This window comes from Castor canadensis, chromosome 14 (genome assembly GCF_047511655.1).
Source record: "Castor canadensis chromosome 14, mCasCan1.hap1v2, whole genome shotgun sequence".
NCBI classification, from domain to species: domain Eukaryota; kingdom Metazoa; phylum Chordata; class Mammalia; order Rodentia; family Castoridae; genus Castor; species Castor canadensis.
The window spans coordinates 57,470,069-57,488,230 of NC_133399.1; the positions used below are offsets into that span (position 1 = coordinate 57,470,069).

At 36.7% G+C, this 18,162-nt stretch overlaps 1 protein-coding gene and 1 pseudogene across 1 annotated transcript in view; one reads left to right on the forward strand and one right to left on the reverse strand.

The window, feature by feature from the left end:
• The window catches only part of LOC109676412 (disintegrin and metalloproteinase domain-containing protein 5-like), a 208,130-nt gene that overhangs the window by 159,624 nt on the left and 30,344 nt on the right, over nt 1–18,162 (reverse strand). The gene's annotated exons all lie outside the window — the stretch shown is intronic.
• Nucleotides 6,676–7,436, forward strand: LOC141416511 (large ribosomal subunit protein eL8-like; annotated as a pseudogene).

Consider the following 18,162-nt stretch of genomic DNA (forward strand, 5'->3'; position numbering starts at 1 on the left):
TGATACATCTCAAACTCCTAGAAAAACAAGAACAAGCAAATCCCAAAACAAATAGAAGGAGAGAAATAATAAAAATAAGAGCTGAAATCAACGAAATAGAAACCAAAAAAACCATACAAAGAATTAATGAAACAAAAAGTTGGTTCTTTGAAAAAATAAACAAGATCGATAGACCCCTGGCAAACCTGACTAAAATGAGGAGAGAAAAAACCCAAATTAGTAGAATTAGGAATGCAAAAGGGGAGATAACAACAAACACCATGGAAGTACAGGAAATCATCAGAGACTATTTTGAGAACCTATATTCAAAAAAATTTGAAAATCTAAAAGAAATGGACACATTTCTAGATACATATGAGCATCCAAAACTGAACCAAGAGGAAATTAATCACCTGAATAGACCTATAACACAAAATGAAATCGAAGCAGCAATCAAGAGTCTCCCCAAAAAGAAAAGTCCAGGACCAGATGGATTCTCTGCTGAATTCTATCAGACCTTTAAAGAAGAACTGATACCACCCCTCCTTAAACTGTTCCATGAAATAGAAAGGGAAGGAAAACTGCCAAACACATTTTATGAAGCCAGTATTACACTTATCCCAAAACCAGGCAAAGACACCTCCAAAAAGGAGAACTATAGGCCAATCTCCTTAATGAAAATTGATGCAAAAATCCTCAACAAAATAATGGCAAACCGAATTCAGCAACACATCAAAAAGATTATTCACCATGACCAAGTAGGCTTCATCCCAGGGATGCAGGGGTGGTTCAACATACGAAAATCAATAAACATAATAAACCACATTAACAGAAGCAAAGACAAAAACCACTTGATCATCTCAATAGATGCAGAAAAAGCCTTTGATAAGATCCAACATCATTTCATGATAAAAGCTCTAAGAAAACTAGGAATAGAAGGAAAGTCCCTCAACATTATAAAAGCTATATATGACGAACCTACAGCCAGCATTATACTTAATGGAGAAAAACTGAAACCATTCCCTCTAAAATCAGGAACCAGATGAGGATGCCCACTATCTCCACTCCTATTCAACGTAGTACTGGAATTCCTAGCCAGAGCAATTAGGCAAGAAGAAGGAATAGGTAAATAGGTAAAGAAACAGTCAAAATATCCCTATTTGCAAACGACAAGATCCTATACCTTAAAGACCCAAAAAACTCTACTCAGAAGCTTCTAGAAATCATCAATAGCTATAGCAAGGTAGCAGGATATAAAATCCACATAGAAAAATCATTAGCATTTCTATACACTAACAACGAGCAAACTGAAAAAGAATGTATGAAAACAATTCCATTTACAATAGCCTCAAAAAAAATCAAATACCTAGGTGTAAACCTAACAAAAGATGTGAATGACCTCTACAAGGAAAACTATACACTTCTGAAGAAAGAGATTGAGGAAGACTATAGAAAGTGGAGAGATCTCCCATGCTCATGGATTGGTAGAATCAACATAGTAGAAATGTCGATACTCCCAAAAGTAATCTACATGTTTAATGCAATTCCCATCAAAATTCCAATGACATTCATTAAAGAGATTGAAAAATCTACCGTGAAATTTATATGGAAACACAAGAGGCCACGAATAGCCAAGGCAATACTCTGTCAATAGAACAATTCAGGAGGTATCACAATACCTGACTTCAAACTATATTACAAAGCAATAATAATAAAAACAGCATGGTACTGGCACAAAAACAGACATGAAGACCAGTGGAACAGAATAGAGGACCCAGATATGAAGCCACACAAGTATAACCAACTTGTCTTTGACAAAGGAGCTAAAAATATATGATGGAGAAATAGCAGCCTCTTCAACAAAAACTGTTGGGAAAACTGGTTAGCAGTCTGCAAAAAACTGAAACTAGATCCATGTATATCACCCTATACCAATATTAACTCAAAATGGATCAAGGATCTTAATATCAGACCACAAACTCTAAAGTTGATACAGGAAAGAGTAGGAAATACTCTGGAGTTAGTAGGTATAGGTAAGAACTTTCTCAACAAAATCCCAGCAGCACAGCAACTAAGAGATAGCATAGATAAATGGGACCTCATAAAGCTAAAAAGCTTCTGTTCATCAAAAGAAATGGTCTCTAAACTGATAAGAACACCCACAGAGTGGGAGAAAATATTTGCCAACTATACATCAGACAAAGGACTGATAACCAGAATATATAGGGAACTTAAAAAACTAAATTCTCCCAAAACTAATGAACCAATAAAGAAATGGGCAAGTGAACTAAACAGAACTTTCTCAAAAGAAGAAATTCAAATGGCCAGAAAACACATGAAAAAATGCTCACCATCTCTAGCAATAAAGGAAATGCAAATTAAAACCACACTAAGATTCCACCTCACCCCTGTTAGAATAGCCATCATCAGCAACACCACCAACAACAGGTGTTGGCAAGGATGGGGGGAAAAAGGAACCCTCTTACACTGTTGGTGGGAATGTAAACTAGCACAACCACTCTGGAAAAAAATTTGAAGGCTACTTAAAAAGCTAGACTTTGATCTACCATTTGATCCAGCAATATCACTCTTGGGGATATACCCAAAAGACTGTGACACAGGTCACTCCAGAGGCACTTGCACACCCATGTTTATTGCAGCACTATTCACAATAGCCAAGTTATGGAAACAGCCAAGATGCCCTAGAACCGACAAATGGATTAAGAAAATGTGGTATCTATACACAATGGAATTTTATGCAGCCATGAAGAGGAACGAAATGTTATCATTCGCTGGTAAATGGATGGAATTGGAGAACATCATTCTGAGTGAGGTTAGCCTGGCCCAAAAGACCAAAAATCGTGTGTTCTCCCTCATATGTGGACATTAGATCAAGGGCAAACACAACAAGGGGATTGGACTATGAGCACATGATAAAAGCGAGAGCACACAAGGGAGGGGTGAGGATAGGTAAGACACCTAAAAAACTAGCTAGCATTTGTTGCCCTTAACGCAGAGAAACTAAAGCAGATACCTTAAAAGCAACTAAGGCCAATAGGAAAAGGAGACCAGGAACTAGAGAAAAGGTTAGATCAAAAAGAATTAACCTAGAAGGTAACACCCACGCACAGGAAATCAATGTGAGTCAATGCCCTGTATAGCTATCCTTACCTCAACTAGCAAAAACCCTTGCTCCTTCCTATTATTGCTTATACTCTCTCTACAACAAAATTAGAAATAAGGGCAAAATAGTTTCTGCTGGGTATTGAGGGGGTGGGGGGGAGAAGGAGGGGGCGGAGTTGGTGGTAAGGGAGGGGGTGGGGGCAGGGGGGAGAAATGACCCAAGCCTTGTATGCACATATGAATAATAAAAACAAAAACATGATATTTAAATTTAATTTCAATAAGAATCTAAGCTATCTTAGCAAATCTAAGTCTTAAACACCACATTTGTACTGCTTCTCTTCTTTTAATTATTTTTAACAAAAATGTCTTTAATTTTCTATTTTAAAGATCAATTCTACATTCCTTTTGTAGTAGGCAGCTACTAAAATGGGTCTCAATCATCCTTGTTCCTGGTTTTTATGTCCTTTATAATTACATTCCATTAAGTGGAGGCAAGAATTGTCTTGCTTTTGGTTAACTGAGTATAGCTGAAGTTATGGATAATCGTTTCTAAGATAGGTTATGAAAGGACCATCTTCTTGGATTCTTATGAAAGGACCATCTTCTTGGATTCTCTATCTTGCTCTTTTTGGCTCACTCTGCTGGGAGCCAGCTGTTATGTGGTGAATTAGACCTTCAGAGATTTTCTAAAGGAAAGAAAGATCCTACCCCCCCAGTTGAACCTTAAAGTAATAACTACAGCCTCTACTTACACCTTGATTGCAACTTGGTAAGAAACCCCAAGACTGAACCACCCACTGAGCTGTTCCTGCATCCCTGACAACAGAACAATGTGGTTTTCATTTTGCTAAGTTTTGCTGTAGTTGATTCCATAGCAATAGATGGTTAACACCCTCTAAATAGGTTCTATTATTTTCCTCTATACCATTTCCAACTTCAATGGGTGGGGGGCAGAAGGGAGAAATGACCCAAACATTGTATGCACATATGAATAAAATAAATAAATAAAATAATAAAATAAATAATAATTAAAGAGTGTTGTCATATAGATGAGTGAAAATAGCTCTAATCTCTGTGTTTAAATAATTTTGAACTGGTATTGTGAAATGAGGGCAAACTGAAAATATCTGGACTAACCCAGCCTTTATCTGCCTTAATTATTCACATTATTAATCTGTATATTTAAGCATTTTGGGATGAAAGTCAATTAATCCTTAAACTATGCAATAAAATAATATGGACAGCAGAACACTTCCATAATACTAAACAGCAACATTGTGGAAGAAAGTTGATTGATTTGATTGATCATATAACTAATTTGAAATTACCAGAAATGTAAATCTGATTTTTAATAGACAAGCCATATGACATCTTGGCAGTGAGGGAAGGGAAGGGCAAGTAAAGAGCATCTCAGAATAGAAGATGGTCACAATCCATGGAGATGGTTGATCCCCTATTTCCCTGTGTTGTTTATTATTCAGCTGTTAACATTAAGAAGAAAAACAGCATGGCCAATTACAACAAACTAATTCTTCAGACACTGACGTCCCCTCAAAGGTGAGTTACTTATTTCATTTCCTGAAGACTGTTTGACAGAAATAAAGAACAGAGTATAGGAAAGATTTTTGCTGCATTCTCACATACATCATTTTCTCTACTCCCTACAGGATGAAATAAAGTTCTCCTTTTATTGATACAAAATTCTAGCCAGTTTGGAGTAGCTCAAGTGGGAAAGCACTTGCCTAGCAAGTATAAGGCCTTGAGTTCAAGCCCCAGTACTACAAAAAAAAAATACAAAGTTCCAGCCAATTAACTCAGATCCCAAAGGAATCTCAAGAAAAAAATGATACACCAGATGAGGATAAGCATCATAAAAACAACAAATGGGGTTCCAAATCCACTTCTAACTCTACCTACTATAAGATCAAAGGACTTAAGAGTGTGAAAGTTATATTTTGTATACTTTTTCATGAAACTATTGGCAGATGAAAGGAAGAAGGTATTTTTTTTCTTCCCATGTACTATTGTTTCTGTCAGCATTGTTAAATCTGCTGCATTTTGCCTCTAAAGTAGAAGTTGATTCCAAGACTTTCAGTTTAATCCAGGATCAACAGTTTCACAACTCCTGCTTCTTCTAGTACTATCAGAGCCAGGCTAGTCTTGGATTTTGAAAGTGACAGCTGTTGGAAGCAACTCTCTTCCTTCCTCCACAGGCCATTATTAAACCCACGTTAACATCATAATTAGTGAGGAAAAACTGAAGTTTTTCTCATACAATCTGATGCTAAGCACAGATACCCACATTCACCACTTCTATTCAACATAGTACTGAAAATACTAGCAAGAGCAATCAGTTAAGAAAAAAGATTAAAAAGACATCTGAGTAAGAAAAGAAAGAGTAAAATTATCTCTATTTGCAGATGACATGATCCTATATTTGTAAAACCCCAAGTATTCCATTAAAAAGAATGTTAGAACTAGAGAGTGATTCAGTAAAGCTGAAGGATATAAAATCAACATCAAAAAAATCTTTAGTTTCTAAAAATAATGACCTAGAAAAAAAAGAAACCATGAAAATAATCCTCTTCTTGATAGCATAGTAAAATATATTACTTGAATAAATTTAACAAAGAATATATAAGGTCCATACACTGAGAACTATAAAATATTGATGAAAAATAAAAGGAAATACAAACAAATGGCAAAATATCTCATCCTCATGAATTGGAAGAACCAAAATTGTTAAATATCTTTACTAACTCAAATTATATTCAGATTAAATAAACTTCCTGTCAAAATCCTAATGGCATTCTTCACAGAAATAGAAAAACATCTTAAAATTTGTATGAAATCACAAGACCCCTTCCTCCCATTAGCCAAAACCATTTTGAATAAGAAAAACAAAACTGGTAGCATCATTTTTAAATTTCCAATTATATTAGAAAGCTACACTATATATATTTTTTCATATGGCTATACATACACATATATGCATATACTTTCAGACATATACAAATATTATTCAGTATTTAAAAACTAAGGAACCCTGTCATTTACAACAATATGGATGAACTTGGAGGGTGTTACGGAAGCAAAATAGTCAAAAAAGGACATAACATCATATTTTTAATAAATCTCAAATAGGTAAACTTAGATAGTAAAATGGCCATTGAAGGAAAAAGGAGGAAGAAATGAAACAATATTAGTCAAAAGGTACAAAGCTTCAGTTACATAAGGTGAGCAAGTCCTGAAACTCCACTACAACACAGCAAGCATATTGTCCATAGCTAACAATACCGTATTTGCATTTAAAATTCGCTAAGTGAGTGGATCTTATGTTAAGTGATTTCATCAAAAAATAACACAGCTGCAGATTCTCTTTTTGGACCTACCATGGCTTGGTCAGGAACTCTGACCCTCAATAACAAGGTTGTAAAAATGAAAACATAAGTAAAGTGACTCTGAATTTTGGTTATCTGAATATTGGCAGACTAAAGTTTAAAAGGGGTTCTGAAGATGCAATGTTTAAAAAAATTTTTTTAAAAAGTCTGCTCTCTCCAACCACCAATGATGTCAAAAGGGAAGAAGGCCAACTGGAAGAAGGTGGCCTTGGCCCCTGCTGTCATGAAGAAGCAAGAGGCCAAGAAAGTGATAAATCCACTGTTAGTGATCTAAGATCTATGGCATAGAACAGAACAGCCAATCCTAAAGAGATTGCTTTACCAAATGCCCCACACACACACACACACATCTATCTACAGTGGCAAAGAACTGTCCTCTCTTAGAGGCTGAACATAACTTTTGCAAAACCAGCTCATTCAGGTCTTAGACCACCAAATGATACACAGCTTCTTAAGCTGATCCACATGCCAGAGATGACGCAGGAGAAGAAGCAAAGGCTGCTGGCCTAGGCTGAGAAGAAACCTGCTGCCAAAGGAGACATCCCCATTAGAAGATCACCGGTCCTTTAAGCAGAAATCAATATGATAGTACCTTGGTGGAGAACAAGAAGTCTCAGTCAGTGGTGACTGCACATGATGTGGATCCTATGGAATTGGCTGTATTCCTGCCTGCCTTGTGTCGCAAGATAGGGCCAGCCCCTCAACTGAATTATCAAAGAGAAGCCCAGACTGGGACCACTAGTCCACAGGAAGATGTGCACTACCACTGCGTTCACACAAATTAACTCAGAAGACAAATAAGCTCTGGCTAAGCTGGAGGAGAGTATCAGGACCAATTACAATGACAGATATGATGGGATCCACCGTCACTGGGGAGGTAACTTCCCTGGTCCAAAATCTGGCTTGCAAGCAGGAATGGATAAAGGCTAAAAGCTGACCACAAAACTGGGTTAATGTGCAATGTTGAATTCTCTGAACATGAAGATAATAAAAACTACTCTCTTGTGAAACAAACACCCCAAAGACAGGCACAATGATTGCTTAAAGAAATCTATGACATGAAGGAACTGAAATCCTATCCATTAACTAAGTCTGCTCTTAATGATGGTGTCAATTTTGGAAAAAGTTTGCAAAAAAATCATGAAATACATATGGAAACAAGACCTCAAATAGCCAATTCAATTCTGAACAAAAAGTCCAATGCTGAAGGCATCACAATACCTGACTATTCTATAGAGTCATAACAATAAAAGCAGCATGGTATTGGCACAAAAACAGAAAGGAAGACAAATGGATCAGAACAGAAGATCCAGACATAAACTCACACATCTATAGCCAACTGATCTTCAACAAAGGAGTCCAAAACACACAATGGAGAAAAGACAGCCTCTTCAACCAATGTCATTGAGAAAAGTACATATCTACATGTAGAAGACTGAAACTAGGTTCCAGACTTTTACCCTGTACAAAAATCAATCCACAGTAGATCAAAGACCTTAATATAAGGCCTGGAACTTTGAAACAACTTCAAGAAGCAGTAGGAAATACAGTGGAACAGATAGGTACAGGGAATGACTTCCTAAACAGAACTCAAAAGGTTCTGCATCTAAAAGAAAGAATAAACAAATGGGACTGCATCAAACTAAAGAATCACTTAGAAGCATGATCATATACAAACTCAATTGTAAACATGCTCTATCACTGAGTTTGTATATGATCATGCTTGGTTTTGTGTGCATGTTTATCTTTATCTTTGGATCTATCTTCCATATATGAGAGAAAACATGCCACTTTTGTATTTCTGACTCTGCCTAACTTCACTTAACATGATGTCCTCTGATTGCATTCATTTACCTTCAAACCAAATGCCATTATTTCTTGTAGCAGAGTAATACTCTATTACCACAATTTCATGATCCATTCATCAATTGTAGAGCATATGGGTAGCTTCCAGAGCTTGGCTATTGTGAATAGTGCTATGATGAACAACAGTGTATGGATGTCTCTACTGTATCCTTTCTTACATTCTTTTGGGTTGATGCCCAGGAATGGTTCACTGGATCATATGGCAGTTCTATCTCTAGTTTTTTCAGGCATCTTCAGAGTGGTTGTACTAATTTGCATTCCCACCAGCAGTGTATAAGTGTTCCTGTTCCTCCGCATCCTCACCAGCATTTGTTGTTGTTATTACCCTTGATTATGCCATTCTAACTGGGGGTGAAATGAACTCTAAGTGTTGTTTTGATTTGCATCTTTTTTAGAACGAGGGAAGTTGAACACTTCTTCATGTATTTACTGGCCATTTGTATCTCTTCCTTTGAGAATTTCCTGTATGTACGGGCACATGAATTCATGTGCCCGTTTGTTCATGAGGGTGTGGATTCTTTGGGGGCTGAGTTTTTTGAGTTTCCTATAAATTCCGGATATTAGTCACTTATTAGATGAGTAGCTGGCAAAAATATTAGCCCATTCTGTGGGCTGTCTCTTGAGTCTGGTAATTGTTTCCTTTCCTGTGCAGAAGCTCTTTAGTTTGATGCAGTCCCATTTGTTCATTGTTTCTCTTAGATGATAAGCCTTTTGAGTTCTGTTTAGGAAGTCATTCCCTGTACCTATCTGTTCCAGTGTATTTCCACTGCTTCTTGAAGTTGTTTCAAAGTTCCAGGCCTTATATTAAGGTCTTTGATCTACTGTGGATTGATTTTTATATAGGGTGAAAGTCAGGGATCTAGTTTCAGTCTTCTACTTGTTGATATCCAGTTTTCCCAGCAGCATTTGTTGAAGAGGCTGTCTTTTCTCCATCATGTGTTTTAGGCTCCTTTGTTGAAGATCAGTTGGCTATTGATGTGTGGGTTTATGTCCGGATCTTTTATTCTGATCCATTGGTCGTTATGTCTGTTTTGTGCTGATACCATGCTGTTTTTATTGTTATGGCACTGTAGAATAGTTTTAAAGTAAGATATTGTTATGCCTCCAGCATTGGGCATTTTGCTCAGGAGTGCATTGGCTGTTTCAGGTCTTTTGTGTTTCCATATGTATCTCATGATTGTTTTTTCTATTTCTGTGCAGAATGTCATTGGAATTTTGATAGGAATTGTGTTGAACACATAGATTGCATTTGGTAGTATGGCCATTTTCACAATGTTGATTCTACCAGTCCATGACCATGGAAGGTCTTTCCATCTTCTGATGTTTTCTTCACTTTCTGTCTTCTGTGGTTTGTAGATTTCACTAAAATGTTCTTTGGTTTTTTTCATTAAATTTATTCCAAGGTACTTTATTGTTTTTGAGGGTATTGTAAATGGGATTTTCCCTGATTTCTTTCTCAGTTTGTGTGTTGTTGGTATATAGAAAAGCTATTGATTTCCGTATGTTAATTTTGTATCCTACTACTTTGCTGAAAGAGTTTATGATTTCTAATAGTTTTCTCATAGAGTTTTTGGGTTCTGTTAGGTATACGGTCATGTAATCTGCAAATAGGGACAGTTTGACTTCTTCCTTCCCTCTTTAAATCCCATTTATTTCTTGCTCTTGTCTTATTGCTCTGGCTAGGAGTTCCAAAACTATATTGAATAGGAGTGAAGAAAACCGATAGCCCTGTCTTGTTCTTGACTCTAAGGGGAACAGTTTCAGTTGTTCTCCATTTAGTATAACATTGACTTTAGGTTTGTTATATATAGCCTTTATCATGTTGGGAAACATTCCTTCTATTCCTAGTTCCTTCAGAGCTTTTATCGTGAATGGGTGTTGGATTTTGTCAGTCGTTTTTAGCATCTATTCAGAGGATCAGGTGGGTTTTGTCCTTGCTTCTGTTGATATGCTGTATTATGGTTATGGATTTACATGTGTTCAGCCATCCTTGCATTTCTGGAATGAAACAGACTTGGTAATGTTATATGATCATTTGGACTTGTTGCTGAATTCTTCTTGCCAATATTTTGTTGAGAATCTTTGCATCCGTATTCATTAAAGATATTCATCTATAACTCTCTTTTCTGGTTACATCTTTATTGGGTTTTGAAATGAGGTGTAATCCTTGCTGCATAGCATGAATTTAGTAGTGTTCATTCCCTTTCTATTTCCTAGAAAAGTTTGAGGAGTATTGGCATTAGTTCTTCTTTAAAGGTTTGGTAAATTACCCCATGTGTCCCTTTGTTTCATTGATTCTTTGTATAGTTTGTTTGGTTTCAATCAGATTGATCTCAACCCTGATCTTTATTATTTCTTTCCATCTGCTGGTTTTGGGTTTGGTTTGTTCTTGTTTTTCTAGGAGCTTAAGGTACATCATTAGATTGCTTATTTGAGAGGTCTCTGGTTTTTTGTTGTACTCACTTATACCTATAAACTATCCCCTTAGCACAGCCCTTGTTGTGTCCCACAAAATATGTAAGATTGTTATTTTCTTTTCATTGGATTTTAGGAACTTTTTGTTTCTTCCCTTATTACATTGGTCACCTATTGGTTTTTCAGCAGTGTGTTGTTCAGTATCCATGTGTTTGAATATTTTCTGGGGTTTCTTTGTTTTACTCCATTGTGATCTGGTATGATGAAGGGGGTTATTTCAGTTTTCTTGAATGTGTTGAGACTTGCTTTGTGTCCTAAAATATGATCTAGTTTGGAGAAAGTTCCTTGAGCTGCAGAGAAGAATGTGTATTGCCTAGTTATTGGGTGACATACTCTGTAGGTATCAGTCAAATCTATTTGGTCTAATGTGTGGAGTAGCTCTGAAGTTTCTTTATCGATCTTTTGCCTGGATGAACTATGTATTGGTGGCAGTGGGGATTCAGGTCTCCCACTATCACTGTGTTAGTGTCTATCTGTGCTCTTAGAGCCATTAGAGTTTTTTTTTTTTAAATGTAAATAGGTGCCCCTGAGTTTGGTGCATATATGTTAAGGATTGATATTGCCTCTTGATGAATTGTTCCTTTAATTAATATGAAGTGACTTCATTGTCTCTTCTTATTGATTTTAGTCAGAAGTCTACTTTGTCAGATATGAGTATAGCTGCTCCTGCCTGTTTATGGGGTCCATTTGCTTAGAAAACTTTTTTCCACCCCTTGTCTCTAAGCCTGTGTTTTCAGTGAGATGAGTCTCTTGTGAGCAACACATGGTTGGGTCTTGTTTTTTAATCCAGTTTTGTGTTCTATCCCTTTTGATTGGGGCATGGAGGCCATTTACATTCAGTGTTAATACTGAGAGGTGATAGTTGTTTCCAGCCATTTTTATTCCTTTGTTGTTTAGTTTTAACTATTCCTTGTTTACTGGTCTGCTTGCTCAAAAAGGTTTATTCTTTCTTGAGTCTTCCTGTCTTACTCCAGCTTCTTCTATATGTAAAAGTCCTTTAAGTATCTCCTGCAGTGCTAACTTGGTAGTCATGAATTCCTTTAGTTTTTCCTTATTGTGGAAGGTTTTAATTTCTCCTTCAATTAGGAAGGGTAGTTTTGCTGGATATACTAGTCTAGGTTAGCAGTTTCTTTCTTTCAGGGCCTGAGTTATGTCCTTTTTTTAAATAAATTTTTATTAGGATACATTTATGATACAGGAGGGGGGAGGTTCATAGTGACAATTCTGATTAGACTTATATTGTACATTGGTTGCATTGCTGCCATCGTCTCTCTCCCTCAACCCCCTCCCCACCCAACTTAAAGCAATTGCAAGAGGTTTTCTAGTTGTTTCATACAGGTATATGAAGTCCATCTACCATGTACGGTCACCTTAATCTCCTTAGTTCACCCTCCCCTCTCACACTAGTATCCCTGCCCCTGCACACACTGTGCCTATTTTACAGTCCTGGTTTTCATAATTAATATTTGAATTGATGTTCCATGAACTTCATGCATTTAGAGTTTGAGCTGAGAAATCTGCTGTTATTGTAATGAGTCTGACTTTATCTGTGACTTGTCTTTTCTCTTTTGCAGCTTTCAGAATTCCTTCTTTGTTCTGTGTACTGAGTGTTTTGATTATGATATGTCTGGGTGTTTCTTTTTTGACACTGATGGTTTGGTGTTCTGCAAGTTTCCTGCACCTGGGTGACTCTCTTTCTCTCAAGGTTAGGGAAGCTTTCAGCTATTATTCTATTGAATAGGTTGTCAATGCTTTTAGTTTGTATTTCTTCTCCTTTTACACCCATAATTTGTAGGTTTGGTCTTTTTATGATGTCCAGATATCTTGCATGTTCCATCCATATTTCCTTAGTATTGTTTCATGATATTTTACTGTTTTGTCTAATTTTTCTACTCTTTCTTCCATTCATGATAGTCTATTTTCAACTTGCTCTACTCAGTTTGCCAAGCTTTCAATTGAGATGTTTATTTGGGATATTGAGTTGTTTATTTCGGACTGATTATTTTTCAGGGTTTCCATATATTTATTAATTTCCCCTTTCATATCCTGGATAGTCTTCTTAATTTCATTCATCTGTTTGGTTTTATTCTCTTTGTGCTCATTTGTTTATTCATGTCCTCTTTAAGGTCAAATGCTAACTGTTGTGTTTCTTCTTTGAGGTCGTTAATCATTTTTACCATTTTTTTGGAATTTATTATTTGATAGCACTTCCTTTGCGCAGGTTTTTAGATCCTTAGTGGTGGAATTGGCTTTTGAGAGAGAGCAGTTGTAGTTAGGGTTTTCAGTTTTTTCTCCTGGAGCTCCAGCAGTTTTTCTCAGAGAGAGGTATGCTGGAAATGTTACCCCTTGCAGCATTCTTGTATGGTGCAGTTTACCTCTTTTCTCCCCTCAGTGAGGGAGCTAGAGTTCCCACTCTTTGATGAGGAGACAGAGGCTCTCCTGCAGTCACAGTGGGGAACATTGGGTGTCTGTGTACTGCAGGGGGAAGTCCTTCTAGTACCAGCAGAGTGGCAGAGTTCCACTCAGTGGAGGAACTGGGATTCCAGCCCTTGGACAGGACAGACCTGACTGTCCTGTAGGGAGGTGCAGTGTGAAGCACTGGGCTTCTGTGTACCTTGGGGAAACAGGGCTTCTAGTGTTGCCTGCAGAGTAGCAGGTTATAGCTTTCCTCCTCTCAGTGGGGAATCTTTGATGGGGAAGTGACTGCTGTCTTGCTGGCAGGGAGTGGGGAGTCTTGGCCTCCATGGTTTGTGGGGAGGGAAGCCTCCTGGTTTCAGCAGAATAGCAAAGCCTGGAGCCTGAGGTTCTCTTAGGTGTGTAGTGGTGGGCTCCTGGCACTGAGTAGCAAGTGGAGGGTACCCATGGGGCAGTGAAGCTACCAGGCAGTGGAGACCTAAGGTCTACTTGCATTGGGGCATGGGCTTCCAGGGACTCCAGCAACTGCTGCAGGTACAGGGGACCCAAGTCTGCAGGCAGTGAGAGCCTGAGGCAGGCTACCAGGAGCAATGGGAACTACTGCAGGCACAGAGAAACCAAGCCTTCAGGCAGCAGGAGTTCTGGGGCCTGCTCCAGGCACGAGCTCCAGGAGTGCAGTGTGGTAGTGCTGCAGGCACAGGGGAACCAAGCCTTTGGGTAGCAGGAGCCGTGGGGCCTACTTGCTGGTGCAGGCCACTAGGAGCCACAGCAGCTGCTGTAATCATGGTGGAACCAAGCCAGCAGGCAGCAGGAGTTCTGGGGCCTAATTGCAGGCACAGGCTTCCAGAGGCACTGCTAGGGCACCATGGGAACCAACCTGCAGGCAGTGGGAGTCCTTGCTGGTACTGACTACCAGGAGCCAGAACAGCTGTCTGCAGGCAGCAGGAGTTCTGGGGCCTGATTGCTGGCATGGGCTTCAGGGAGCACAGTTCAGTGATGCTGCTGCTGTCTCTGGGGAACCAAGCCCGCTGGCTTGTGCCTTCAGTAATCCATGGAGCAGCAGGAGCTGTGGGTCCTCCTTATACAGGTGTACCAGTTTCCCTGGCATTTCAGGGTGAAGGTAGCAGGTCATGTAGTAGGGGAGAGCATTGAGCTCCAAGTTACTGTGTGTGCGGGGAAGCAGGACTTACTGCTGAGGGTGCAGAGTAATGGAGCCTGGAGCTGTGCAGAGACTTCAGGGGAGGGGGATTGGGAGTGTTGAGCTGCAGACTGTTCTTCCCATTCTTCCTGTGGTGTTAGTTGCATCTCTATTTGCAGATTTGGAGAGGGCTTTGCATCTCACTGGTTATGCGACCCCATGGGTGCCTTTTTGGGTCCTTTGATCTTCCTTTTTTAGGGTAGTCACCACTGGGTTATAAGGATGTCAACAATCAGCCATTGTGACTTTTTCTCTACTCTTTGGGGTTTTTTTAATCTTAAGATTTTTTTCTTTTTTTAATTGTTATGCTGGGTGGAGGGTACATTATGGCATTTACAAAACTTCTTACAATGTATCAAATATATCATACTTGACAGAGGAGTCTTTTAGAGGTGATGAATAGATTGATGTATGACTATAATTATGATTCACATGGTTAGCTCAAACTCATTGAGTTGTGTGCATTAAATATGAAGTTTTATTTATCATGTAGCAATAGACCAGTTTTAATTTTTTTATTAAGTGACAATGTTTTTTAAAAACCAAGTGGGAATTCTAGAATTTAAAAATGCAATGTTTAAATAAAGAAATATATTTGGTATGCTTAAGGAAGATTCAAAACTATTTTTCAATGGATTAATGTACTTAAAATCTGATCAATAGAAATGATATCAAATTAATCACAGAGAAAAAGGTTGAAAAAAAACTGAATGAAGAATGACCTGGGGGGCAGGGGGGAAAATGTCACAAACAATGTATGAACAAATGAATAAAAAATAAAATAAAATTTTTTTTAATTCTTTAAAAAATGACCTGTAGCAAGTAGCTAAACAATAAAACAGAAATTAATTTTTGAAGACATTATATTTTTCCACACTTGATGGATAATATCCATCCACTAATCAAAAAACTTCAACCAAAATCAAGGTAAGTAAATGGGAGAAAAATCTAGGCATAATGTAACCAAGGAGAACATAAAAATTATAAAACAGTCAGAGGAAAAGAATATTAAAAATATAAAAAATAAGTGAAGGATAACTGACTTCTCACCAAACAATGCATACCTGTAAAAAACAAACTGCATTTCAAAATTAGCAAAAGAAAAAAAATTTTCTCAATCTAGAATTCTCCCTCCTAGATTGAAGTAAAATAAAAGACATTGTGAAAGAAAAATATCAACAAATAAACTAAAGCTGAGAGAATTCAATATTAGCAGACTTCCATTATAAAAAAGCCAAGCGAATCCTTCACAATTTATACATGTAATCATAGATTGAAAGTTGAAGCTGTACAAGAGATTGCAGAGTGTTTCTAACTGTAAATAAATAGCTAAAAATATAATACCATATTTTTTATTTTCCTAATTCATTTGAAGGACATTTGAAAATTTAAAGGGGGAAAAGGTTAATTGAATTGAGGAATTATAATTATACAGGATACAACTTATTTGGATGGCACAAGATGTTTAAATTGAACCAAAAAGATGCTAAATGGAATTATATTGTCACAGAATAATTGCATATGATGATGTAACAGTAACTCGAGTAGACAGTGATATGATAAAGACATCTATTTATTATAACTAAAATCTGAAACTAAAACAGAAAATCAAAGTGAAAAAAAACAGAAAGGGCAAGTGAAAAACACATAACAAGATGGAAGCCCTATACTCAAACTTAATAATTACATTAAATGTTAATGAACTAAACATTCCACTTAAAAACAAATATTGTCAGAGTGGAATTTTTACAGGGTGGTTGATTACCAAAGGTAGAAGGTAGAAGTAGATAGGTAAGAGTGTGGAAAGGAAACACTACACAATCATAACCTTGGTGCTGCTAAATTGATCTCAGGCAAGGTAAACTTCAAAGCAAGGAGAAATAGGAAGAAGGAGAATCTCATAATTATAAAAAGGGCCAATGTATCACAAATATTAACAATCCCTAATATTTATGCATGTACAATCAGATGTTTAAAGTGTGTGAATCAGAAATCAACAGAGCTAATGGGGAAAATAGGTAAATCCATAATTATTAGTGGTTTTAACACTAATAACTCAGTAATTTATATAAATAGACAAAAATACAATACCTTGTTAATTTATTCAACATAGCAAATATTTGCAGAACATTCTATCTAACAAGTATGTAATGAATATATTTTCTCTTTAAGTATATTTGAGAAAAATATGCCAATATTATAGTTCATATGGTGAGTATAAAACAACTCACAATAAATGTCTAAGGATTAAAATAATATAGAGTATATTCCCTGCCAAATGAATCAAATGACAAAATATCAGCAAAAATATATTAATAAAATACACAAAAATTTAGATATTTAACAACATACATGTAATTCTCAAAAGCCAAATGAGAACTCAAAAGGGAAATTAGAAAATACTTTAGACCTAATTATAAAGCTTCAAAATATCTAGGATACACCTAAGTTGACACTAACAAAACATTCATGGCTTTAATTGCCTTCATGGTTAAAGGGTTTCAGATAACTCCATCATGTAAGTTTCTGCCTTTAGAAGCCAGTAATGAAAGAGCAGTAATAATCCAAACAAATTATAATAAAGAAATTAATCCTCTAAAGTAAAAAAAAAAATGTAACAATCAAGTCACGGTTTGGTCATTTTTTAAAAAATTAAAAGAAACCCCTAAGAAGATCAATCTAAAAAGTATGATGACAAGGTTAGGACTACAGATCTTACCACAGGATAAGAGAATAGTATGAGTAATCTATAGCAGTCAATTTTATTATATATATATATATATATATATATATATATATATATATACACACACACACACACACACACATACACACACACACACACACACACACACACACACACACACACACAATGGGCACATTTGTGAAAAACACAGTTTACCAGAATCCACACAGGAAAAAGACAAACCAACATTACCAACAAATAAACAAATCCTTAAAACAAAAATTAGAAAATCAAATCCATAAACACACAAAAGAGACAATATAACCTGACCAATTAGGGTTTATCTTAAGCATGCAAACAGGCCAATTTTAAAATCTACTTATATTAACTGAAAAGAGAGAAAAAGGATGTTTGTCTCAAAGAAGAAAATTTGACAATATTCAAGTTATTCATGACAATTTGTAGCAAGCTAAGAACTGATTGGGACAAAATGAAACATTTTCTACCTAAGTTCAGGAAAAGTGCAAGTATCTCCTTTCTCATCACTTCTATGAAGCATTGTCTGAGGAGAAAGATTAAAGACACCTACTATGTTCTTTCTTCTCCATGAATCTGAAAATCTCAGGTACATGACTACAAGGAGAGCCACAGAAACAACTTTGAGGACTAGAAATTTGAGGAAAACAACTGCTGCCATGTTGGAGTGCAGTTGGTACACACTCTCCTTAGAAAGAAAGAAGCACTGATTTTTATGATTTTATTTTTATTCTTATTTTTTCTTTTCCCTTGACTGTACTGCCTTTCCCTGTATAACTGTGCAGTATACTCACACACTGTTATTTCCTACATCTTTGTCCCATATACATCTCCCCCTTTTCCTATCTTCCTTCTTCTTTTCTCCCTTCCCTGCAGTCCCTTCTTTTACTACTTAAATTTGAACAGGTATACTTTTAATAATTTTTAAATTCCCACTTTATCCTGTAAGAACCCTAGTTTCTTTCTTCTATAACCTTTTG